Raw genomic sequence first — 26047 nt, 5'->3', positions numbered from 1 at the left:
ACTGCACATCATGGTGCTCTGTCCTTTCAGAAAAGGTAGGTGGGTTTTTTGTGGGTTTCCCCTCTTTTAATAATTATGGTTTAGAAGAGGTGGTTCATTATGCTGTTGAAATAAGTTGCCCCAACTGAGTGAGCGGTGCAGCACAGGAAATTGTTTAATCACTCAGGTTGGTTTGGTTTTGTGGCAAGGACTCGAACGAGGCATGGTGGTGGGGGAGGGGAGGCGCTGACATCTAGTGATGGGTGAACATCTAGTGATGTTAATGAACTTAAGTTATTCGTCTCTGTTATCTTTAGTGGGTGTAATTCTGAATAGGTCTAGAACTGTATACCACCTATTAACTTTAAAACTTCATGGAAATATAACAGATTGAGAACATTTGTTTACTATTAGATTTTAATGGATTATTGAATATTGCTTTATTTGATATAAGTTGTTTATTTTAAAGTTATTGTGACTTTTTATATAGGATCTGATTGTTATTATTAATGTTTGATGCTTTTTATTATTTTTATATGTGTTAGAAGCTGCCCAGAGTGGCTGGGGCAACCCAGACAGATGGGTAGGGTATAAATAAAAATGTATTATTATTATTATTATTATTATTATTATTATTATTATTATTATTAATGTCCTGGCAGTTGAACACACAAATGCCCCATGCATGCCACCTCCCTTTTGCATAACCCTTGTGCATGTCACACACACACCCTTCCTGTGATGAGGAGTGAGGGTCTGCAGGGGGCTCATGTTCAAGCTCAGATATCTTGAGAACTCAGAACAACATGCATGGGGATGTTGGGATATTGGGGTGGGGGCTGCATGCACACCCCTGCCTCCCACTCACAAATGCAACAGGCCTGAGCACGCCTTCTGTCATCTAATATATCCCCGAGTCTATTAGCACTTCAGCAGAGATTTGCCCTTGCTCAGGGACCATCAACTTTTTAGGGCAAAAGCAGAGAAACTGTCATGGCCACCACACCACAACTGGGAACACAGGACAGCCTATATTTCAAGCCTATTTTACTGGGGGTGGGGGTGGGCAGGAAAGCCTGTGAGCACCAGGGAAGGCTTGTGCAGGCACATGTGCACCCATGGGTGCCACAATGGCGACCCCTGCTATGTCAGCTTTGGTTCTCTACATTTCTCATTTTTTCATGCCTATGGTGGCTTTCGAATGTTCTCTTTGGAGTCCTCTACTATCTTTTGGTTCTCATTCATTTTTCTGGCCCCACTGCTCTTTGTGGCATCATAGTCCCTGGGTTTTCAGTAGCTACTGCTGTTCACACACACGAGCACAGAGCTGAAAAGCTGAGCTGGAGTGAGAGCAGTGGTGCTCATTCCAAATTCCCAGCGTGCAGGATCTTTCAGCTGTGATGGAGTAGCTCCGACTTCCACTCTATCTGTCACTGCTCGACTGTTTTACTGTGCACACAATGTGATGATGGGCGACATCACTCAACTGCAACAAGTCCGGCTACAAAAGCAAGTAGCAGCAATTTGTAGCCTCAACGTAGCCATTTAATCATTCCCAACACTTCCACCACCGCCCCGCCCCCTGCTTGCCTCCCTGGATAAACTAACTGAACTTGAGAATTAAAGAGCAAATATTTGAGCCTGGAGTCACTCCCGTAATTTTACCAACTCCTGTTTGGGCTGTGCAGTACTTAACAGGGAGACCTTTGACCTTTAGCTAAAAGCTATAGCTCAGAAGCCCCGCCCCCTCATAATGTGCTTTTTGTTTGGCTTACAGGGAGGGACTTGCATTCAGCCCCTCAATTATAGATGTATTGTCTGCATGCCTCCCCCCCTCCCATTTCTTTCACGGACAAATTGAAAAGCAAAAGCAACAGCACACACCACCACCATCCATGCTGCAGTCTCCATTAAGACCACAAAGATACACAACCTAGCAACAGCAGCAACTACAAAGGGGGCAGGGGGAGAAAGAGGAATCACAAAACCTGTAAACTCCGTTCCCCCAACCCATACGTTACTGCTTCTGTCAAATACTACAGAATATCCTTGGGGTGGTAAATGACCAATAGCACTTTGGTACTCAATATCACACGCTTTCTCCTGTTAAATATAATTGCTGAAATGGAGTCCCTTCCATCTGTCCTTGTGTGTGTCTCTCTGTGTTGCTTTTTTACTGCCCTCTTTTGTTTGTTCACATAGTGACCCTTGCCTACGCCATTGGCTTTACAAAGTCTTTTGGTGTTTTGTTACTCCATCTTACTCATTCACCTCGCAGAATTCCTCATGCCATTTGAACTCTTTTTTTAAAAAAAACAAACCCAGTTCCTAATCACTTCACAAATACACACACACACACACACACACACACACACACACTCTCTTGATGGTCTCCCAACACTGAGGTCTCCCAACAACAAATATATAAGCAGGAGGGGACTGGGTGCTGCCAACATACTCACTGCCCTGAACAATTCTTGAGCAATGCCAAAATACTTTTAGAAAGAGGAAGGCAATAATTGTGGGAAAGTATTCCTTTCCTTTCATGAAGAACAAAGGTGAGGGTGTAGAAGAGGGAGGGAGAGCCTGTGGGCCTCCTAAACTTGTCTTTGCATTACAGCTTCCATCATTCCTGACCACTGGACATGCTGGCTGAAGCTGATGGGAATTGGAGTCCAACACCTTCTGAAGTTCCATCAGCTCCCCATCCCTGGTTTAGTTGTGCAGCAGATACAAAGGAGGTAATGAAAAGTGGGGGGCAAAGAGGATTAACTGGCCATTCATTAATTTTAGGGCAGGGCTGGCCGATCAGTGGTTCAAGGGTCAAATTTAAACCAGTGATTAAGTGGGTTGTTTTCAAAAATGTTCTAATAATAATAATAATAATAATAATAATAATAATAATAATACCCTGCCCATCTGGCTGGGTTTCCCCAGCAACTCTGGGCGGCTTCCAGTACAATACAATACAATAAAACATCAAACAATAAACAATAAAAACTTCCCTAAACAGGGCTGCCTTCAGTTTGTAAGACTCAATGGAAATTGAACAACAACATGATTTCTTCCCCACCCTTTACCATAAGCTCCTAAGGTGGTTACAACAATATAAATTACAATATTAAAATCAATCAAAAGAATATGATGAGCCCTAAAAACTTATATATCTCAGGTGGGAAAGGCCAGGGTTCTTCAGCCTATGAAGAAAGCTATACAGTGATGGTGTGAGGCACAGCTTTGTGGTAGGAATCTGCACAGCTTGCGGGCTGCCATAGAGAATGCCCTCTCCCAGGCCACCACCATCACCCCAAATTTATGCCAGTTTTAACATTTTTACATATAGGATGACAAAGAGACATCAGCTTGTTTTGGGTAATGAGCATTGGGACAAAGTGCACCTCTCTTGCCCCTGGCCCCCTCCCCCCCCCCCACATTTGCTTTGTTGTAGTTTCTATTAAGTCTGAGTTAATAGTCCCCAAAGCAGGGAATTCTGGCTTCATGTTGGTTAAGAAATCAGGACAATAAGCCAGGATTATATACATGCCAGAGTCTTCATGCCCAAGTCAATGCATGACAGGAGTCAGGGAGAAAAGGGGGTGAGAGAGGAGACCTCAGTCCTGATGCTTCTTCCTAGCCTGGAAAGATCATCTGAATTGGGCCAGTGCAGATTAATTACACAGCTGCATCACAATACCTGCAGTCTTACAGCCCATCACACCAACGCTACTGTTAGGGGCAGGCGATTCTATCAATTTTGGTGTTTCTCAGTTTCACATTTTTTGTTTCTTGAGTTCAGTTCACCACATTTCCACATCAGTCAGCAATTTTTAAAAAAGGCCTCATGAAAATTCATCATATTTCTAATATACCCTAGTATATTCATATTTGCACATGTTACTTAGCTGGAGCTGCATTGTGAAATTAGGAGAAGTATGAATTCTGAAGGATGGCTGTGGTTTGGTTCACCTATTGTTTTGGAAAGTGCGAATGACGTGCGTTTGTCTTTAAATGAGAACTGAATTGAATTTCTCCCCTCTCCCACCCCTAGTTTTTGAGTAAAGGATAAAGACAACTCTGTAGGCAGCTGCCCAAAGCTAAGAAGCAAGGTATCCTATCAAGATTATACAAATTCATTTGTGACAGCTGTTAGGGATGTCAGAGAATTCCCCTGGAAATAGTAGCAGGACTCATCATATACAGTGGTGCCCCGCAAGACGAATGCCTCGCAAAACGAAAAACGCGCAAGACGAAAGGGTTTTTCGGTTTTTGCGTCGCTTCGCGAGACGATTTTCCCTATGGGCTTGCTTCGCAAGACGAAATGTCTTGTGAGTTCGTGCGAGTTTGTTTCCTTTGTTCCTTTGTTTCCTTGTTTTCTTAAAGCCGCTAAGCCGTTAATAGCCGCTAAGCCGCTAATAGCCGCTAAGCCGCTAATAGCCGTGCTTCGCAAGACAAAGAGACTCGCGGAATGGATTAATTTCGTCTTGCGAGGCACCACTGTATTTGTTGCAGGTATGGGATGGAAATATGTTCAATATCAATCCAGCAAATATGATCAATATCCACTCACAATGTGCTTGTTTCCTTTTAAAGCTCACAACCAATATGTAATTAATTCCAGTTTATTCATTTCCCCCCATTTTTTTAACATTTCCTTTTCATTGAAATGAGTGGTACAGATATAATTGCATCATGTTGGGTGGTATTCAACTAAGTGTTACTCAGAGTACATGCATTGAAATGAACGAACAGGACTAAGGTAGTACTATTAATAATACATTTCACTATAGTGGAGAAGTTTGTAACTAGGTGAGCTGTGTACCTGGTCAACCTGCTGTCCAGGTGTTGACTTTGGGGTACGGATCTTGTGGGCAACCTTCCTGGGGCCACATGCCAGTGGTGGAAGGGGCCAGAGGCAAAAATGGGTGGAGCAATGAATGCAAATTTTAACTTTGTACAGTGGGCTAGTGTCTACTCCCACACCCCCACACCCTACTCTATCTCTCATCCAAGAAAGCAGAAAGCTTCATCAGAGTTCAAAGGCACATTCTAGCCAGGGAAAAATACTCAAGGAGGGTGCAAAGCAGAGCCAGTGTGGATTGAGGAGAGCTCGGGGGGGGGGGCCTAGACAGAGTAGTCTAGAGGGTCGTGTTCAGCCTCCAAGCCCTGCCCCGTCTTAACTGCTGATGGGCAATTTCTGAAGGTTCTTTATCTTTACACTAAGCAGACAGCCCTTCAAATAGAGGACTGACCTTATCACCTTAGTTTTTGTCCCTCTTTGTTTCCTAAAAGTGCCTGCACCTATATAGTGTGCTGGACATTTTGTTTTGTTTTTTTGTTTAAGATATGAATTTAGATTCTCAACCTGCCCCCTCCCCCAATATATTTTTCAGCTGTAAGCAGCAGAAAACCCCCTTCAGGCACTTCACTAGACCTTTTATCCACACTCAGGAAAAAGAATTGATTGATTTTGAAGTTAAACGTTGGCATCTGCTGTTATTCAAAACCAGGACCTCGGATACACGCACCCGCCCTGCTTTCAGCTCAGCCACCAGTGTGCCGCAAATGAAGACAAGCTGTTGTCAAATGAGAAATGCAAAACAGTCAATCTGTTTGTCTGTTTAATGTAACTGGGAACATAAGCTGCTAAAAACGCTACCATTCGGCACTGTCAGATGGGAGGCACTCTCGAACAAACGAAAGCCTAATGACCCATTTTACTCAGGCGTTCTGGAGTTCTTCCTAATGGTATTTTCCATATGCACTTCAACATGCTTTTAACTGAAACTGCAAATGGTACTATTTTCTCTCTAAGAGAAGCGTGTAATCTGTGTAGTGTAAGTTGTGTTGTTCCTCCCCCCTCCTCCCCACCCTCCCGCCCGCTCCTTCGCTACTGCTGCCTTTTTTTCCTCTGGCACCATGAAGGAATGCTGATGTTCAAGGCATCTTGAAAAAGCAAGCATATTGCTCAAGCATATGATGCTCAGCTTTGCTTTACACCTGTCATTGTACTGTATTAAAGGGGGGGAAATCAAGTCATTAACCATGATAGATATGTTTTTAATAAGAAAGTGTTGTGCCTCACCAGGCAGATAAATAGAGAGTCTTAAGATATCTTCACAGTCTTAGCATACAATTAGAGAGATGAAAGCTACAGTTTCTGGATACTCTTCAAAGATTATAACTTGCAGCAATTCCTAGCTCTCTCAATTACCCAAGTAGTAGCCAGCTAGAATTCCTCCACCCACCCTCCGCCCGCCACCACTCAGCAGTGAAAGACTGGCTTCTAGACTCTTGCTAGTGGTTCATCTTTCAGTTCATCTTTTATACGCCATTTTCAGAATACAAAATATTTTGTAGGGTTTATCGTGTTAACACTCACAGCAGCCCTATGAGGTAGATACTTAATACTGGGTGAGGAATGAGAAAGAGAAATCGTGACTTCTCTAAGGCAATTTATTGGCTCCATTGGGACATCATCCTAAACCCGGGTTAGAAAAACTTAATCACAGTGTGGCATGGTGTCTAAATTGAGGATCCATGGTTTATTTACAGGTCAGCAAACCAGAATAAAAATTGATGGTTTGAGGTCAGTTTGCAACTCATAGGCTTTGTTTGGATATATTGTTAAACCATAATTTGTCACGATGGGTGCAAGCCTGACGAGTGTCGGGTTCATGTGCATCCCTCCACACCCTGGGCATGAGGAGGAGATCAAAAGCCACTGCTTCAATTTTCAGCTAGGCAGAATTTGCAGTTATGCCTGCACGATGACAACTGTGGTTAGTCATACACCATGGTTTACAATCCTTTGTCAGATAAACAATAGCTAAAATCAACCACAGTTTGGACATAATAATACACAATGGTTAGTTGAAAACAGAACAGAATTCTTTTGAACCATCCACTTCATGACCATGGTGGAGGAGATGACAGCATGTAAGCCCCAAGGAAAAGAAAGATGACAAACAGACCTAAGCCATGGTTCCCCAACTGTGTTTGGAAGTGCAAATTGTGGTTTATGTTCTATGCCAGACTTCCTCAAACCCGTCCCTCCAGATGTTTTGAGACTACAATTCCCATCATCCCTGACCACTGGTCCTGCTAGCTAGGGATCATGGGAGATGTAGACCAAAAACATCTGGAGGGCCGAGTTTGAGGAAGCCTGTTCCTCAATGTTCCTATGTTAACTTTAACAGAGCTCAATGGGATATCTGGGGATGGGCTGTAGGTTAGTAGCAGAGCAACAGCTTTGCATATAGCCAATGATAAATTCTAAGGAAATCCTCAGACAGGGCCTGATCTTTCACAAGACATTGCTGAGCTTGGTGGACCAATGATCTGGCTCAGTGGATGGCAGCTTCCTATACTCTTGCCATGTCTGTATCTCAGAGTGATGTAATGTATTATGTTTCTATCTCAAGATTCCTGCAAAAAACTCAGAGATGTGGACTTGGGGAAATGGTACATGTCTTCCCACTTTGTCCCCACAATAACTCTGTAAGGTAGGTTAAACTGATGGTGATGCCCAGCCAGTGGTGACTGGTGGGGAGTCCAACAGTAGGTGGGGAGAGAGCCAACTGAACTTGGCAGAGCCAACTAATTCTAGTTTTGTCCCCACCCTCTTCCCTTCTGAGCTCTACAAGGGCAACACGGAGACTAAGGAGGAGGATCTTGACAGCCAGGGCTACCCTCTGGGCAGGATAAAAGTAAGAAGGCTGGCTGAAGGCTGAGGTTGACAGGGCAGTACTCCATTTGCCCAAATGGACTAGCCTCTACTGCACCCAGTGAACTCTGGGAATGAGCAGATATTTGAACCTGGGCCTCCCCAGTATAGTTATGAGCCCAGACACCGTCGCTTAAAGTAATGCAACACATTATAGATGCACGAAATAACTCAGTTCTCTGATTTGTTTGCCCTTGCTTCAGAATCCAAGCCAAAAACTATTTCTGCTCCCAGAGTGTGTACTTTTAAGGTGGCCGTAATTTTAGACCTTGCTTTATCTGTATCCCGCACAAACCTGCTATTATCACATGGGTATTACTGTAAAATATTTACATCAGAAATGCTCAGCCATATAACTCAAGCTGCCGAAAATGTCATGTATGCTAAAGAAATCAATTTCACATTTCTGTAAGTGTCTGTCAAGCTTATTTTCCCTGTACACTTTCTCGTTGGCCCACATTTTGGTCCTGGGGATACTGGTGAAGAAGAGGTCAGAATAAGGTCCTTCAGGCCCCTCACCCCTCCCCGAGGATATTACACTTAGCTCTTACTTTTTCTCTGGCAAGCAGCCCGTGCATTTCAGATGCCTGTGTTCAAATCTGACTGGTTTTTTATTTTTATTTTTACAAGAGCCTTTTGCATGATTGATGCAAACTTACACTGAACTGGCTTTTTGCACCCATTAAAGAAACATGAGTGGTCACTTTCTTCAATGAATATCTACATTTGTACCCTTTGACAAAGCACCTTCTGAGAAATCATTTACACTTGTTTTAAAATATTTGAACAATTCAGATTGAGAAACAGACAGTTGCTGGTAGTTTGGTTATCAAGTAGATAGTACACTGCAAGCCAATCCTGGTACTACTATTTCAAATGCATGTTAAACCTAACATAAAAACAGCCCTCATTCCAGGTAGTACAAAAGACATTCGACATAAGCACAACCCTGAGCCTTGTCCCAAAATAAAGAAAAATAAAAAATGGCGGTGTGTGTGAAATTGTATCCACTGCACATTTCAGAAACATCTTTTCTTGCAACCCCTGCAAATGGTTGAAAAAAACGAAGGTTCAACAGAGCGTCCACACTCTGTATTGAACACATGTTCTAAGTTGTGAAATACGTCAACCCAAGTTAACCAATAATGCAGAGTGTTAATTTCAACCATGTATTTGAGGGAAGAGAGTGTGATTTTCAACCCAGCAAAGCATCTTATAAAAAAAAGTTGAGGGAGAAAAATGAAGACAAATGTAATGTTACAGTTTTGGAGGTGAATGTCCAGATAATAGGGTTCAGTTGCAAAACATAGCTTGATCTCTGAAAAGTCACTTTAAAACTAAAGCAAAACAGCATTGTTGGTTCTGTGCAGAGAATCTCAGAATTGAGAGAACAGAGGGAGAAGAAGAATGTATTTTTTTTCTGTTGCACAACACCAAAACTCTTTTGAACAACAGATCAAAAGTTATGCACGGAATGCTGCATCTCAGTTGCCCGAATGATTCTTGGCCTCTGAATAATAAATAGGGAATATCTTGAACCATAAGCTCATTAATGAGCACTAATTCAGGACGGATGGCATAATGCTCAGTAATTTCAGCAATGTTGACAAGGAAGGGTCTCAACTCTGGGACAAAGAGTGACCTACAGAATTCCACAGAATGAGTAATTACAGCTAATATCTATTCCAGCTTCTATTAGAACATCTAATAAAACAAGGTCATGACAAGAGGCCAGGTTCATATCCTTGTGAGCATCACAGTTGTTGGAAAGAGAGAGACAGAGTCACCCTGGAGCAGGTGGAGCATTTCTGTTAGGTGGGCTCCACAATGAATAAGGATGCTGACAGCTCCCAAGGGAACCGCAGGAGACTTACAATGGTCCAGCCATCTATTACATCAGGAACATATGTGGTAGCTTTTGCTTAGTCCAGCGTAAGGTTGTTGTTTTTCCCAACCCTGAAGGTTATGCTTGGATAGATGTGGCCTTGGCCTCATCAAACACTGGCTGCAGAAAAAGACATCTCACTGTAGTGGGAAACCCTGTCATCTGGGTGCCTGCTCAGTCTGCTCTGCTGCTCTTAAGCATTGGTGGGCAACATGGAGGCCCCTGCAGATCCCCCTTCCTTAGGATTCTTTATAGAGATTTGGACTGTGCAGCTCCTTAAATACAGAGATCTATCCTCCAAAAGCCGATCAACTACAGCAGGAGTGGGGACTCTGAAGCACAAGGACCAAATTTGGCCATCCAGGGTTTTCTATTTGGTCTATGGAATTTCCCCCAGACCACACCACTCACTGGCCTCCCCAGTTGTCTCAGTGGAGGGTGGAGGGAGGTGTGTGTGTAAAGTAGCCTTCTGTACAGAGGTAACATTACCATTTGTGGCTCTGCCCAGTTTTGACCCCAGAAGGTTGCTTAGAGGAGAAATATTTCCCATCCCTGAACTTGAGGGGAGCCCTCTGGAAAGAGGACCATGTGGCCACCCTATGTGCTCTCTAGAATAGTTAGTACTGAGAGGGTCAGATTAGGATCAGGGCCAGGCATACCGAGGTTCAAATCCCCACTTAGACATGGACCTCACTTGCATAACCTTGGATTGGTCATTCTCATTCAGCCTGACCTATTTCATACAGATATAAAATGAGGAGGGGGGCATACATACCACCCTGAGCCCCTTGGAGAAAGAGTAAGATAAAAACACACAGTGCAATCATATGTATATCTACTTAGAAGTTCTGCAGCCTTCAATGTGTCTTATACTCTGGTAAGTGTGTATAGGATTGTAGATTAGTCTGTCTGACACAAATTCTCTGATTCTGCTCCATTTTTGTTGTACAATTCTTCCTAACATACACTTTTTTGCAAAGCAATTTATCTCAATATAATGCATTTTTAATGTTATTTTTGCCAATATATGCTTTGTAATGCACACTTTAATATATTTATTCCTTTTTTTGTACACATTACTTCACTGGCAAACTACATTGCAAAATTCAGAGTTGTGCATATTTGGAAGGATGGCGGTGTTTCGGTTCACATATTGCTTCAGGCAGTACAGATTAGGCAGTGCACCTTTAAATGCAAACTGAATCAAATTTCTCCTCACTTCGTGCTGCTTCACAAACATACTCACATGACAAGCACAGATTTCTCCTTCAAATGCTACTTACAAAACCAGATAGAAGTTGGGTGGGGGTTTTTTAAAATTCTTGGTCACGGTATCTTCTTTTGTACAAGAAAATGAAAAGATGGGGGAAGGTCAAACAGCGTTTCTGTTGGTTTGAGGATCGACAAGGAGGAAACAAAAGCAAATGTTGGTTCTCTCCGTGAGGGAGGGAGAGCTAAAAGTTTATTTCTGAGTTTGCTCCAAAACTCCAGCCATAAATTAATAGGTCACCACACATGTCATATTCAGCTAACCACAAGTAATTTTGTGTGAATATATTCAGTTTAGAAGTTTCTGGTTTAAAGTGAGATCTGTGTATAAACCAGGAGACTTTGTGTTGGATTTCCCAGAGGCTATATGGGGAAAAAGAGAAGTTTTGTTTTGTTTTAAACTCTATAGTCAAAAGATTGGGGGACTGGGTAATTTTGCAATATAGATATCCCAAAAGGTAAAATAGCATGATGGGATAAAAATAACATATACTGGGAAAACAGAACTTTGTCACAAATTAATATGCTCCAACCTTAATGTTTATTTAAAGACATGGAGGTGGGGAGACAGCAACCATATGGTCCCCTATTCAAGCTTGTTTGTGGTTCCAAAACCTAATGGACATACATTCACTACTATTCCTGTACATATAGCCTCAGAAAGATGGAAAGTAGGAAGGAAGGAAAGGAAAGTAGGAAGGAAGGAATTGCCCTTTCTGGAAGATTTAGGAAAGAGGGAGTTAGAGGAGGTATAAAAATATGTGAATGTGTTAATGCTATAATTCGGATACAGACAATAATAGGGCACAGTGCAAGGAGGAGGGTATTGAGCTATACAGTGGTACCTTGAGTTACAAACACCTCAGGTAACAAACGCTTCAGGTTACAAACTCTGCTAACCTGGAAGAGTTACCTCGAGTTGAGAACTTTGCCCCAGGATGAGAATGGAACTCGTGTGTCGGCGGCGCAGCGGTAGCAAGCGGCCCCATTAGCGAAAGCATGCCTCTAGTTAAGAACAGTTTCAGGTTAAGAACAGACCTCTGGAACGAATTAAGTTCATAACTAGAGGCACCACTGTATTTACTATTTTTTTTACATCTGTCCTGTCTGAAGTCTCCCACTTTTATCCTCCTGTGACCTGCTAGGCTTATATTCCAAACTCCATTGGGATCAGAACTCACCTATTATTTAAGTGCAACCTTGCAGGACTGTTGTGATGCTGAGTGGGATACAATGAAACGCAGATGTAGGCAATCCTCAGGTCAGAGGCACTTGAAACATCTTACAGCACCCTTCACCCCCTGAGTGTCTTCCAGATGTGTTTGACCATAATTTCCACCTGCCCTGTGCTGCCTGGAGCCAATGGGTGCTGTTGTCCCAGGCTGGCAAAGACTGCTTTAGAACAAGTGTGGACAAACCTCCTAAAAGGAACATCACTGCCTTGAGAATTTTCCTGGTCCCTTTCCAAATAGCCTTGTCAAATTATTTAAATACTGTATTGTGATATTATTGAAACTGCTACCAAGCTGCTCTTGGCAGAAGGAACAACTTGCTGGCAGGCCTGAGTGGATGAGCTGTTACTGCTTTGACCGACGGTTCTCAGCTGTACAGCTATTAGAGGGGAATGGTATTTTAATACGGTTGCTGCCCAGCCAGAAAGCTAGAGCAAGCTGGAGAATGAATAATTAAGCATTACTCACGGCTGCTAAAGGGATACCCATTTTTATTTTGTTTAAATGTGTATTTGGGGGGGGGGCTAACGTTTTACTGCCATTTTACATCTGTGTTAAGGTAAAGGTAAGGGACCCCTGACCATTAGGTCCAGTCACGGACAACTCTGGGGTTGCAGCACTCATCTCACTTTACTGGCGAGATCTGTGTTACATAATCAAAATAAACAAAACTAAAACTCCCCACTTTGGAGATATATTCAGCCTTCGGATATATGTACCTGAGTTTAGTGTGAGCCTGCTGTGAAAGTACACTCACCATTTTGGGGACACATGTTCCACCTTCTCCCCTAGTCTGAGCTTCCAGTTTTGAACAGACAATGGATTTGCAATAGAGACTGGCTCTTGTGTCAGTTGCAGATACGAATGGGAGAGAAAAGCTATTCATTTTGCATTTAAAGGCAAACCAACCTAATTTGTGGTTTCTGAAACAAAACAAAATTGAAACACATGTGCCCTTCCAAATTCACACTTCCCCAAATTTTGCAATAAAGTTTTCCAGCAAAGTAATGTGTACAAAACTGTACATACTAGGGTAAGAATGCATATATTAGTGAAAATAACATACAAAAATGCATTTTATTAAGAAAAAAATGATTTTCAAAACTGCACACAAATACGTGTATATTTGCATTAAAAAGTTGATGAATTGCACTTTTAAAAAATAGCACACTGATGTGGAAATATGGAGAACTGAATTAAAGACTGCAAAAATGAGAAACCTGAGAGGTCAGAAATTGCCCTTCATAGTCAAATAGCCGTCCTCTTGCCCTTGGCATAGTATGTAAGAATAAAAAAATGGGGGGGGGGGTAACCTGCCCCCATCATCCCTGACATTTGACCATGCTGGCTGGAGCTGATGTGACTGGAGGAGCCAACCCTTGGGGTGGGAGGCATCACTCAGTCTTATGGGAGGGGGGGAGAGATGCAAGGTTTTATATCCCTGATTGAACATTGACCCCACCCCTGAACTTACACTGGGCCAAACTGGGGCAGGGCGGGGTAGCAGCTCCCAGTTCAACCCTATAGTTTATAGCAAGTAATCTCTAGAAGGCTAAGCAGTGCTAAATACAATGGTGCAATTACCGTATTTTTTGCACCATAACACTCACTTTTTTCCTCCTAGAAAGTAAGGGGAAATGTCTGTGCGTGTTATGGAGGGAATGCCTATGGGTGGCATGCCTACGGATTTTCCTCCTCTAAAAACTATGTGCGTGTTATGGTCGGGTGCGTGTTATAGAGCAAAAAATACGGTACTTGACTTGGAGGTTTTTAAGAAAAGATTGTATACTCATCTGCCATGGATGCCTTAGTTGAGATTCCTGCATTTCAGGGGGTTGGAGTAGATCCCTTCCAATTCTATAATTTTATGATTCTACTCTACTGCCTAGTTTGTAAGTTGCCTCCCATAAGGTACACTGTCCTTCGACTGCCGCAACCTTCACTAATAGGAAGACTCGGATTCCTTTGTCATTCTGTACCTGTCTGTGCTAAACTGCTTATTTGCAGAGCCCCTTGATCTCAGGGGAATGAAACATTAGCTAATTAAGATGAACTTTAAGGCACCACATCTAATTACCATGAACTTTATTCAAAATAGTTCCAGAATGAAGCATTTTTAAAAATATATATATTAAACATAAAGCAACCCTCAGGCTATTTGTTAACAAACAAGTTAATAAATGTGAGCCTTAAGTGATTCTGGGTAGAAAGCAGTATATCCGCATAGATATTTGTGATGAATTTTTGAATTGCTAGGCCTGTTTGGCAAATATTTGGAATGGGAGTAAAGGAGAAATTGATTGCTGACTGCCGGCCCAGTGTTTACTCAGAAGTAAATCATATTGATTCAAGTGGATTTACATCCAAGTAAAGTATGCTTACAATTAAACCCTGAAGGCATTTTTGTGGATGAAAATGCAATGTATTTTAATGTGTTTAAACCAAAAATCAAAACTAGCTGAATTTTATAGCATATATTGAAATGGTATCAATGTTATTACATGCAGATCCCCCCAGCCCCAATTCACTGAATCTGTACTTAATGCTGGAACTTACCTACAACCTGTATCTATTTTGGAGTTGCAATACTACCCTATCTACTGAGGAAGAAAAATCTGCTAACTTTGCTAATATGTGCTAAAAATCAAAATGATAAAGTTATATTTGAGCACACATGCACTTTATGCACATTAAATTATAGTTATCTAGAGTTATATAATGTTAGTGTGATTATTTGTTTGTTTTATGAGCTGCCCTGACGGTTTGATTGAAGAGCAAGGTGTAAATTCTATTAACCCTAAATATATTGAACCGCTAATGTCATATGTACAGAATTGGATCCAGACTAACTTAGTTCTCACTGAAATCAAGGTGAGTTCATTCAATCAGGACCTAGGTTTAATTTGACCAAAATTCTAGTAATGTAATCTGGATCCAACCCATACCATATATTTGGAGCGTTTAAACCATCACTGGGGTAGAAGTCCACTGCTGTCTTTCTTGAATAGCAAGGGTTGAACTAGATGATAGCTTTCTGGAGTCCTAGTTCAGTAACTTAGTGGCAAACATAGGAGCCTCCCTTATGCTGAGACAGACTAAATAGCCCAGTGCAATTTATTCTGATGAGCAGCAGCAAGCAATCCAGCACCTCAGATGGAGGTCTCTCCCAGTTACCCAATACTCTTTTGAACTGACTTTGCCAGGGTTTCAGCTTAGGACCTTTTGCATGAAAAGCATGTGGTCTACTGCTGAACAGTGACCCCTCCCCCACCGCCAGTGTACCAGAATGGAAACAAGTGTATTTTTTTTGGGACAGTCCCATGTCGTCATGCATGTTCCGACCATGAGGGTTGCACATGCTCTTGTAGCACTACTCATTTGCTGCTAGAATGAAGGGAAGTTTCATCACTTTCAGAACTGAGTTGAACAAAATGTAGCAGCCTGTAAAGATATAAAGAAGGAGAAGATGCGACAGCAAGTAAATGCTGCTGTTCCATAGAGATGAAGTCTAGGCATGGGCACGGGGGGCAGGGTGGGATTCTGTTTGAGTCACACTTCATTTATTTAACAGAATTTGTCTAGAGCACATGTGGTTTACAAGGAAACCTAGATAATTTTAATTTCCCAAAACAAAACACGAAAACTCAGCGAGCCATCAAACTTCACACTTCTCAAATTTTCTGATAGAGTTCTCCAATTTGCACAAACAATGTGTGCAAAAATCCATTTATTTGGAGAAAGTGGGAATACAGAAGCATATGTTCATTGCAGTTGGTAAAGTTGCTTGCAAAAATGTGCATATTACACAAAATTACATATGAAAATGTGCACATGACACTAAATTGATGATTAATTTTCAGGAGGATTTATAAAGAATTCTCAGACTGACGCGGATATGTGGAGAAGTGAATTTAAGATTGGAAAAGTTGAGAGAAACGAATAAGTCTGTCCCTAATGGGGTCCACAAATGATTGATATCCAACAATACAGACTACACAGCAGTTCAACAGTGGCTTTTATATGAAACCACATCTTAGCCTACTGTCCTACTCTGCAGCATTCTGTTGTACTCATAGACCTCCTTGTATGCCTGACTCAGTTCAAAATCTGCAATGTTCCCCACAAAGGCACACAGAACGTTTCCTATAATTGGAGGGAAACACAAGTCCCTGTGTGCAAAGAGCTCCATACGCACGTTCTGCTGAACATTGCAGGATGCTAAATATGTGTAAATCATACATGGCATGCATCGGGCACAAAGATTGGACAGCTCTTAATGACCTGGAACCCCCAATGTAGGGGATCTCCATTCAAGCTTTCTGCCTTATTTTTCCTACTACAATTGTCTGGAAAAGAAAGAAGGGGGGAAAGATGCCAGGAGAAGAAATGAAGATAATTTGTATGTGTGTGTGTTAGCACTGCTATTTCAAGGCCTTTGAAAGTCACAGGGGCCCAAAGATGAGGAGAAGGTATTCACCTTTTTTCTTTCTTTTTTTTGATCCATGGCCAGGTTCTTAATGAAATAGGATGGCAGGCAGAAGGCTAATGTCATTCAGCATCTAAAAGCAAAGAGTTGTGTCAATAATCCTTAGCACCAGCACTTGAGAAAAGACAAAAGCATCAGGGAGTTGAGGAGACAAGTTGTCACCCTCACTTGGGCTGGGCGGGGGGGAAGGGCTTTCATTTACTGAATGTAGATCCATTAGGTTTTGGAACCACAAACAAGTTTTAACAGGGGGTTTGCATGGCTGCTACCTTCTCCTCCCGAACTTGAATGCAATTAAACCCCAGCACTTTAAAAAGTCATTCTGCTGCCCCTGACTAGAGGTGACTTCTAACTCCATGATTTTCAAACTTCTTTCTGCACCGACTTGCTGAAAATCCCCCGTGATCACCTGCCTTGAAACTCCTAAGTCAGGCATTGCCAGTGTAGCACCGGCTGGCACAGAGGCATCCTTATGGTCTTCCTCTAGTGCCCATGAAGCCTCTGAGCCACCCCATTCAATGCCCCTTTGGTCATGAAGTGGTGAGGATGGTCACTTTTTTCACCCTTGAAAAATACATAGAGGTGAATGAGGAAGTGGGAAGAGTGACCTTCAGCTCTATGTGCTTTTCAAGGCTCAGATTAATACCTCTGGCTCAGTCTTTTACCCAGGTCCTTTTGAAAAACAAAGCCTGTCTGCATAGTCTTTTTCTTCTGTAGTCTCTTGGTGAGGGAGCTGATCCGGAAGACTGGAAAGAAAAGTGACTAGAGGGGTGGTACCCATGGCAGATGCTCAAAAATCCAAATGTGCCCTCGGGCCTAAAATAGATGGAAATTGCAAGTGGGGGGGGGGAGGAGAGAACAGAATTCAGCTAATCAGGAGGAGAAACTTCCTGAAGGTCTGTGCTATTCAATTGTGGAATAAACTGCCTGGTGGTCTCTCTTTCACTGGAAGTAGCTGGGTGGAAGCTATATGGCCACGTCAGGTTGGAGGATGTAGCTGAATCCTCCATGTGAATTTTCATGCACTTAAAAAAATAAAATCTTTGAAGAATGATGCAGAGATGAGACAAAAAAACCCAAAACGCTTATGAATGAGCATGTGCAAAACTGAAACAGCAGAAATAGTCTGATTCATCCACTAGTACTTGGAGTTGTGCTACTTTAAACAGTTATCCAGAAAAGAAGTTTGTTTCCTGCACCTGTAGTGAAATCAACTACTTTTGTTTCACTTTTCTAGGAAATTTTTAATTTAATGATTAAAACATCAGGGTACTTTTGGTTCAAAAGACTATTACATTCATTCATTCATTTAAAAAACTTTCTCAAGAACCATATATGAAAACTATGGCTGCATTCAATGCTTTTCTACTCAGAATAGACCCACTGGGATTCATGAACTTTGTTCCATTCATTTCAGTGGATCTACTCTGAGTAGAACTTTGTTCAATACAACTGTACAACCTTTTAACTTTAGGTTTGTCAACTCTACCCAGACAATGAATGTCAAAATGAACCTCAGCTTGATGCAAATACAATGCAAAAGACTGTGCATGATACTTAAATTCCATTTCAGAACCCTAAAGGGAATATTACAGGCATCTCTCTCATGTGCCCAGTCCAAGAAGCAATGCCTATGCAGAACAGAAATGGAAACAACTGGACATTTCTAGATTTGGGAACTGCATTTGCAAAGCTTGCAACTGTAACGAATCTGGATACGTTCCAAAGTCACAAAGGCAGGTCAGCCTATAGTCTAGGTCAATGCAGGAGTCTTCATGGGACAATTCCCCCAAATAACCCATGAGGAAACTTTCACAGGGAAGAAAAGAGCTCAACAGCACATGAGAATATGTTCAAAAGCACATGAGAATAGGGTGCTTGCAACATTCTCAGAGCCCTATCACCCCAACAGTGTCCCATGCTGGATGGTTGGTTCTGGTGGCCACCAGCCATTTTAATTTCCCATATACCCACTCTGTAGTGTTGTTCTGGAGCTTTGAGGGAAATAAAAATTGCAGTTCTAAGGCACCTATCACTTACCACAGTAACAGCTGCTGACATACATAAATAAATGAATGCCTGGGTCCTATTGCCCACCTCTCTCACTCCTTCCATGCTACTCAGTCTCACCCAGCCCTTTCATGTGGTTTTAAGTGTTTGCTATTCACTCTAACATATAGCTTAAAGGGAGACATAAATAACAGTAATATTGCTGCTAATAACAACCACTGTGTTCATTTAAATCAGGGCTGGAAAACCTCAGGCCTAGGTGCTGACCACAGCGTCTCTATCTGGTCGCGCTCCTCAAGTCACACCCCTCACTGGCCTTGAGTGTTTCTGCCTGGCTGAAATGTGCCCCTGAAGTCTGATGTCTTTTGCTTGCTTGGATGGAGGCTAGAGAGGGGTGGGTAAGTATGTGCAGAGAGTAGCCTACTGTAACAAAGGTAAAATATATATTTCACCCACTTTTGCCTTTGACCCTTCCCACCACTGGCATGTGGCCCCTAGAAGAGTGCCCAGAAAGGAATGTGGCCCTTGAGCTGAAAAATGTTCCCTATCCCTGATTTATCTAGCAGGGAGATAGAGGTTATGTAGCTAAGCGTTGGCATAGCACAGTGACTAAGAGTGAGAGATGTGAGCTGGAAAAAAATGAGTCATTACCGTCATTACCTCTTATCTCTCATCCGCAATGCAGAGATAATATAAGTATCTTACATTAGAAGGTTTTGTTGTTGTTTTACAAGGATTGCTGAGAGAATATGTATAAAGAGCACTGGACACTTAAAATGCTCTAAATACATGCTGCTTTGTTATTTTTATTATTGACACCAAAACGGTTAAACCCTGGTGCCAGGCATTTTGCTCACTGGTGTGAAATTTGAAACTCAGTTTGGCACTAGTTTCCTGTTTGCACATGCCAAGAAATTCTTCCACTGGGTTCCATGAAACTTGTGAGCAGTCGCTAAGTTGTAAATGCAGCTCTGCACATGGCAGAACGAGGCTTTTAATGTAGCACATGAATTAAACATGCTAGCACATAGTGCAAAGATCATAAATCAAGGCATGCTCTATACCACACCATTTATGAAGAATTCTCACTACCATCACCTTGCTCCCCCTTTTATTCACTCAGGTAATATGAATGTTGTGCAGACCCAGGAATGCCTAAACCTTTCCTTTTGCTTCTATAAAATCACTCCCATTAAAGCAAATGGCTGGCCTAGGAGAAAACAACTGTGCTTAGAAAGCCAAAAATTAGCTTAAGCTACGTGGAGATTGTGCTCGCTAGACTTGGTGGGCGAGGATGACCCAAAGCATCAGACAGGATTGCAACAGTATTGAACAAGCAAAATAGCACATTAATCTTGGTCAGATAGGAAATGCAGATGGAGGAAGTTAAAAGACAGACCAAGAGCAGCATCAAATTATTATAAACCTTTGTTCCTACTTAGCTTTAAGAATCAGCATAGTCTTCCAAAGTAATGGAGTCCAAACAAGTGAGGATCTATCTTATTGTATTGCATTGATAAATTTTCTTATATTTATAGCCACCTTTCTTCCATCATGAAACCCAAGGCAGTGTACAATGTGTTCCATTTATAATCTGTTAGAATAATGTGTTAGATTAATGTGCCACATCATTTCCTTTTTAACTTCCTGACCAGAATCTGCATGTAACACCCATCCAATAAAATAACCAGGGGTGGGCAAATCTGTTCATTTTTAAATTCTCTCAGCAGTGGTGGACCTTTGGGTCTCAAATTTCAGTGTTGGCCTGTGCAACGCCAAAACTCAGTGCAACGCCAAAATTTGCTTAGAATATGCATTTTTGTATACATTACTTGGCTAGAGAACTCTATTGCAAATTTTCATGAATTGTAAAGGATGGTTGTGTTTATGTTAGCATATTGTTTCAGAAAGAAGATCCTATAGAAGGAGCAAGGACTTATCTCCTGTCTTAGTAGCCCAGATCACTCCTTCATTGACAAGATCTACGGTATTTAATATGTCACACAACTCACTTTAACAGACTACGTACGGAAGCTGTTAATTGTGCTTATCAGCAGCCCAAGGTGTATGACCTACGAAGCAGCCCTCACATCACTTTCTGATAATTAAAATCACGTCCCGGCCTGCACGTCTTGGCTGCATTGTTTGAAACAATGAACAGAACCAAAACTGGGCCCCTCTGCATAATCTCTGTAGACTTCCTCAGAGAAGTGAAACAGCATTGAAGGGGGGGGGGCTGTTCTAATGATTTGATCAGCAAAAACAAACTAAAAGTTTGGAGTTAATGAGATCTCTAGATCAAAAATTTGAATGATTTCCCCCTCATTAGTGGGTTTTATCATCAGATGTTAGCATTGTTTGAGTGAAATTCATTCAAAGGCCTTAAATGAAAGCAGTATTTGGCAAAAAGAAATCCTGATTTGGGTCTATTAACAAACAGACCATCTTGATAAATAATTCCTTTATGCGCTATTCAATAATGATGTAAAGCTGGATTCTGCTGCTTCAGTCAAACAGCCTTCATAAAGATCATTAATCTGGCTTTTTTTTTTATAAGACAAGCTAAACAGAATGACTGAAACGTCTGTTATAAGTTTATACTTGCATTCAACACAATTAAGCTTTAGGATGTAGATGAAAGACCTTGAAAGCAAAGCATGGTCCCCTTCAAGCCTGTTTCAAACGGTTAACTTTATAAAGAAGCTCTTGTGAAAATTGCTTCAGATTCCAGCAAACAGAAACTTTCCAAGTAGAAACGTTACATTGTGAAGTCAAGCATCCAACAGATGGGGGTGGGGCGCGCACAGAGGAACCACAAGCTTGAGGAACAGTTGCTCAGAAGGTCCTAGACAAATTGAGCAAGGGGCAGAGCAAGGAAAGTGATACCTTTTATTGGGATAGCATCAGGCAAGGAAGTGCACGGCATGTGCAGAAATGTACCAGAGTTTCACAGCAATCAAGCGAGCAAGCAAGCAAGCAAGCAAGCAAACAAACAGTTCTTCTGTTTAGAGAATGGGCAATGGTTGGTTTGGAATCTCATAAATACTTAGGTAATAGTACCGCTACAGGATCTGACCCCAGTCCCTTTCAACAGGTGCCTCTGGATGCAGGTAAACCTATCAGTGCCGTGGTGAAATTTGTCGTAGGGGAACAGTTAGGGCCAGAGGCACCAGCTTGTGGGAGTGATTAGAGGAGGCAACGCCATGTGCATGACCATCATGCCTCCCTCCCTAAGCCAGGCAGAAGCTCCCCAGGCTTTGGGAATGAGGCACCTACCCTCTGGGATTCAACACTCATATTCTGGTACTACATATCCAGCTAACTCCTATAGAGGGATGTGGGTGGCGCTGTGGGTTCAACCACAGAGCCTAGGACTTGCTGATCAGAAGGTCAGTAGTTCGAATCTCCACGATGGGGTGAGCTCCCGTTGCTTGGTCCCTGCTCCTGCCAACCTAGCAGTTCGAAAGCACATCAAAGTGCAAGTAGCGGGAAGGTAAACGGCGTTTCCGTGCGCTGCTCTGGTTCGCCAAAAGCGGCTTAGTCATGCTGGTCACATGACCCGGAAGCTGTACGCCGGCTCCCTCTGCCAGTAAAGCAAGATGAGCGCCGCAACCCCAGAGTCGGTCACGACTGGACCTAATGGTCAGGGGTCCCTTTACCTTTACCTTTAACTCCTATAGAATTCTTCTCCCCATGCTCTCTTTCTATTATGTCAAAAATTAAGACCCTTGGCCTGTGGTACTTAATATGACAATTGCTCCTCAAGCAGGCCTAACTGAGATAGAAGGGATGGAAGATTATTCTGGGATGAGTAACATGAATAACCCAGGGGAGGGGTGGGGAATCAGCACAGCTGGTTGCTTTGGTTCAATCAATTCTCTTCTAAAGAGGCAGCCCTCCTTTCTTTACACTTAAAAGGAAAGCTCTGTGAGTTTCTTTGAAGGTGCCATTATTTAGAAAGTTCTTCCACTTAAAAAGTTACCTGCTCCTAACCTTCCCCAGGAAACCAGCAATCCCTGACAAACGGGAAGCGGGCAAGTGATCTTGTTTGATGGTCTGCCACATGGAGATCTAGTCTCCATTGTTTAAATGCCCCCTCATCCAATTAACCAAATGCCTAAGGAGGAACTTCGACCAAGTGCAACTCTGATATAGGCTGCACATATGAAGAGGTAATTGTGTGGGAGGAGTGGGTAGATGGGTGGGATTTGTTTGTTATACGTATGGGAGCTTTTATTACTATACATATCTCCCAAAACATTTGCTGAGCACAGGGCACCATTTTGCAGAATTATGATTCTTTATTGCTGATATTCTCACCTCTCTCCCTCGTCACAGGTCAAGGCCTTCTCTTTTCCCTCACACCCATCGTCATTCCTTCTATTTCTAGCGTTCATGATGTGAGTGGTGATGCCAAAAAGGCACACAGAAGAGCAGGCCTGAGGGAATCCTCAGAAAAACCTAAAGGTGGGGGAGCAATGGTCCAATTAAGGGTGAATTAGGATAGGAGAATCTGACAATTGTAGTTTCTCTCTGATTATCCTTTCTCCAATATTAAGTTCAGGTGTCCACATTTCAATATCTGGTTGTGATCCCACCCCCTGGTTTTGTTTTTTTGTTAAAGTCCTCAGAAAAATTCACCAGCATTTTAGTGTGAATTTCTTTAATTACACACATTTTGGATGCAAATTTGCACAATATGCACTTTTTTTTTTTTTTTGGCAAATCAATTCCCCCTAATATAATGCATATTTGTATGTTATGTTCATTAAGACATGCATTTTTATGGACACTTTCCCTCAGTGTGTGCATCTTTGTACACTTTACTTGGTTGGAGAACAGCATCGCAAAATTTAGAGATGTTCAAATTTAGAAGTATGGCTGTTTCAGTCCACATGTTGTGGAAAGTGCAAATGAGGTAGATTCACCTTTAAATGCAAACATAATCAAATTACTCCCTCTTCCATAATGCTGAGTGTGCTCAGTGACTACTGAATGCTGACTGGCACTTGGGGTGGTAGAAAACTGAAGTGGGAAGGGAAAATCAAATGGAGTGGCTGGAATCCTGAACAGGGATTCTACACTGCAACATTTTGTTGCAGGTACCTCTTGCACCTGATCAACGTAGATCAGAGATCACTATCCTTTGGATGTCGCAATGTTGCTGGACTACACCTCCAATTGTCCTTGACTGGCTGGGACTGGACTGGTGAAAAATGGAATCTGCAGTCCAACATTTAGAGGACCACCTGATTAGCCAACCCCGGGGTAGATGGCTCCTATGAGTGATTCCTGGATTAAAATGTATAGCAGAGAGGTCCCTATCTCCAAGGAGCTTACAATCCAAGACAGACAACAAGGAAAGCAACATGTGGTGGAGGCAAAGGAAGACACAAGAATAAGGAAGGACCTTATTATGCTTCCATTACCTATATGGAAAAACACATAGATACCTCGCCACCTCAATCACTGCAAGCTTCTTCCTTCTGGCTTTGATAATTCACCTGGCATGACCTATTTGTTCCCAAGCTCACTGCTGCTAACATAAGACTACAAACTTTAAATTGAAAAAAGAAAGCAGAAATATCACATTCCAAGCTTGTGTGTGGTGCAACTGGTCTTTGTATACACACAGCCAACACCACTTTTCGGGTTTATAAGGCATGACTGCTAGAAACATAGGAAACAGCCTAATACCAGATCAGGACATTATTCCACCTTAACCAATATTCACTACTCTGACTGGCAGCCGGTCTCCAGAGTGACCCACCTGCCAAAGGTGGGCCATGGGAGAGGCAATGACCTGACTGGCCCACCAGCTGGGCCCTGTTCCTCACCTCTGTTCAGATCAGATGGATCTACCTTCCACAATGACCTGGTCTAGTGTTCCTCTGAGGCAATGTGGCAAGTTAAAATGGTGGGTAGAGCCTCCTAGCAAATGCCACCACCATGTGAGCTCACCACAGTTCTCTAAGAGAGGAAAAGATTCCATCAGGGCCCTCTCAGACCTGGAGACACCCCAGGTTGTCTGTTAGCAGAAACTGCTGATTGCTCACTGATGATGTAATGTTTATGATGATTCCATACTCCATCTTCCCCCCTGCTAGGCATTCTCCCCCAGTTTTTAACTATTCTCACTTTGGCCTGTATACTTTGAAAGTCTGAACACACATTATTGCATGTTTTCCTTCCCTTCTTTAATGGATTGATTTGTGATATTTAATGCAGTTTTAGAGGCATTAAATAGAGCAGAGGGGAAAAATATTTGGTTCCTTAATGGACAAATCCCGCCACTACTTTGTGTGATGGGTGAGTGGCTCTTAAATCTTTGAACTGCTCAGGCTTCTCTCTCTTCTGAGAATTTACATCTGGACTCCGGGCTCGCTTCCTTTTTTATTATTCACTGTGGTGCAGAGGCTCAGATAAACAACAATGCTCCTCTAAGCATCCCATCAACTTGCATTTCCATTAGGTGATCTTGCTGCATTCTGCAAAGCAACTGGGCTGTGCATGGTTAACGAAGGAGCTCATTGTCTGTCCATAATTGGCATCATAAAGAGGGTAGGCCTGTTTTCGGACATTGAATTCCCTCCATAGCTTGCCATTTCCTGGCATTTTCAAGCCAGGAAAGCTTCCCCTTGTTAAAAAAAAAGACAAAAAAGAGCAGCAATCTCTTTAAACACCATTGCTCTACCGTATAGTACACAAACAGTCTTCACCAGAAACAGTACTGATTTTCTACTATCTGTTGTTCTTTGCAAATTGTTGCTCCCAAGTTGTCTCTATTTTAGCTTTTGGGGAATGCCTTGATAATTTTTTGTTTGTGTGCATAGTTCTTTGTAAGGAGGCACCGGTGTTTTCAAGACTGGATTGCTACAATGCAATATATGTGGGGCTTCCCTTGTGCTGTATTGTAGACAGGAGTGAGACCCTGTTTGGACCTGTAATGGTTTTAGGGGTTGCTCGTGCGTAAGTTACCGCCACTCTAGGCTAGGTTGCCTGGTTAAACCTTTTCTGTCTGGACAGCCATTCACTTCGTGGCTGTTCAGTCGCTAGCAGAATCCGTCAGTGGGTGTTTCTTGAACCTCTTCCAGCAAAGAAGTTATTTGACGCCAAGTCGCCGCCTACTCTCCCTGCGCGGAAGTCTTCTGCGCAGGGTGGGTGTGGGCAGTGGAGGACCCGTGCTCTCCTCGCTGGTCTCCTGCGAGGAGTCCTGGAGCCCCCTCTCCGCTTCCCCCATCGGCCCCCCTTTATCCCTGGTGTTACGCTGATTTCCTTCCCCAGCCGTTGAGCTGTCTCTCTCCCTGCTGGGCCCTTCTCCAGCATCGCTGTGGAGCCTTGCCTCCTCCTCTAGCTCCGATGGCAGTTCCCTGACAGGATCAGACACCAGCATATCAGTCACATGCTCCAGCAGCATGTGACTTTTTCACTGTTCCAGCCATGCTGCTTACCACTATATTTTC

The 26047-nt window shown here is 42.6% G+C and overlaps 1 protein-coding gene across 2 annotated transcripts in view; it reads right to left on the bottom strand.

Moving 5' to 3' along the window:
- Window positions 1-26047, bottom strand: part of MAF (MAF bZIP transcription factor) — a 242625-nt gene that overhangs the window by 45794 nt on the left and 170784 nt on the right. Inside the window, exon 3 of one of the 2 annotated variants that reach the window (XM_053399594.1) lies at window positions 16631-16647. The exons of the other annotated variant lie outside the window; for it this stretch is intronic. The gene's annotated coding sequence lies outside the window, so the exon portion shown is untranslated. Of the gene's footprint in view, window positions 1-16630; window positions 16648-26047 lie in introns of those variants that run through there. 2 annotated transcript variants of the gene reach the window in all.

This window comes from Podarcis raffonei, chromosome 8 (assembly GCF_027172205.1).
Source record: "Podarcis raffonei isolate rPodRaf1 chromosome 8, rPodRaf1.pri, whole genome shotgun sequence".
In the NCBI taxonomy this organism is placed as follows: Eukaryota; Metazoa; Chordata; class Lepidosauria; order Squamata; family Lacertidae; genus Podarcis; species Podarcis raffonei.
This window is presented reverse-complemented; position numbering and strand designations above follow the sequence as displayed.